Source organism: Chiloscyllium plagiosum, unplaced genomic scaffold, assembly GCF_004010195.1.
Source record: "Chiloscyllium plagiosum isolate BGI_BamShark_2017 unplaced genomic scaffold, ASM401019v2 scaf_5211, whole genome shotgun sequence".
Taxonomy (NCBI): Eukaryota; Metazoa; Chordata; class Chondrichthyes; order Orectolobiformes; family Hemiscylliidae; genus Chiloscyllium; species Chiloscyllium plagiosum.
The window spans coordinates 33,183-34,498 of record NW_025214521.1 but is presented as its reverse complement, the minus strand read 5'-3'; the positions used below and the strand labels follow the sequence as shown (position 1 = coordinate 34,498).

The 1,316-nt window shown below is 59.0% G+C and overlaps 1 protein-coding gene across 1 annotated transcript in view; it reads left to right on the top strand.

Moving 5' to 3' along the window:
• LOC122547922 (ephrin type-B receptor 3-like) overlaps positions 1-1,316 on the top strand; it is a 36,482-nt gene that overhangs the window by 8,224 nt on the left and 26,942 nt on the right. The window lies entirely within an intron of this gene.

Genomic DNA, 1,316 nt, shown 5'->3' with positions numbered 1-1,316 from the left:
CGGGGCGAAGCGGCTGTAAAGGTCAGCGTCGCCATGGGGGGAGTGGGCTAGGTGGGGAGAGACGGGCCGAACCGCCTGCAAAGGTCAGCGTCGCCATGGGGGCGGTGGGCTAGGTGGGGAGAGACGGGCCCAACCGCCTATAAAGGTCAGCGTCGCCGTGCGGGGGTGGGCTAGGTGGGGAGAGACGGGCCCAACTGCCTGTAAAGGTCAGCGTCGCCGTTGAGGGGGTGGGCTAGGTGGGGAGAGACGGGCCGAACCGCCTATAAAGGTCAGCGTCACCGTGGAGGAGTGGGCTAGGTGGGGAGAGACGGGCCGAACTGTCTGTAAAGGTGACACTTCTGAGCCAGTGCCCTCCCATCACCATGACGATGGCACTGACTCTCTGCCCCCTTCCCCTTTGACCCTTGCCTCTAGACGGTTGTCCATGTCTCTGGTGGCTGTAGCCTGTCCAGCCGGGGGATCCGTGGCAAAGCGGGGGGTGGGGGAACGTCCTGGTGGGGACACAGAAGGTTCCGGGATAACAGGAGGGCATTCGGCCCGTTTCCCCACTCTGTTGTCTGACCCTTCAGTTGTTGACCTTTTGGATAATCCTTCGCGCCCTCCTTTCAGGGTAAACGGTTGAACCTGCTCCCCTCCCCCCCACCCCCACCCTCAAAACGGCGCCCCCTACAGATGGTGTGGCCCTCGTGGTAATGCCCCGGGGCTAGTAATGCAGAGCCTCAGGCTAACACTCTGTGGAATGTTTTTTCCATAACGCTCCCCGAAGGGGGATGGAGGGACAGTCTGATGGGGGAGAGGTTGGCACCTGCGCTCGCTGGAACAGTACGGCACAGGAGCGGGGGCCATTCGGCCCATGGGGACATGGTAACACGGGAGGAGAAGGCCATTCAGCCCTTCGAGCTGGCGCCACCATTTCCCACAATCACCGCCGATCATCCAACTCAACAGCCTCCTCGTGCTTCCTCCCCGTAACCTTTGGTCTCATTCACCCCCCCCCAGGGGGCTATATCTTGAGCACATTCAATGTTTCGGGAACCAACTACTGCCAGAAACATTGACAGCAACTCAGCTGTAGCCTGACCAGCCCCCTCCTTGCTGTTACATCCCATTCCTTTCAAAGCAAAGACCAATGTTCGTTCTGGTATCACTTGTTATCCTGGATGCTAGTTTTGTGTGTGTGTGTGTGTCTGTCTGTGTGTCTGTGTGCCTGTGTCAGTATGTGTGTGTGCGAGTGTGTGTCTGTGTTTGTCTGTCTGTGTGTGTGTCTGTATGTGTGTGCTTGCGAGTGTGCGTGTGTGCCTGTGTCAGTATGTGTG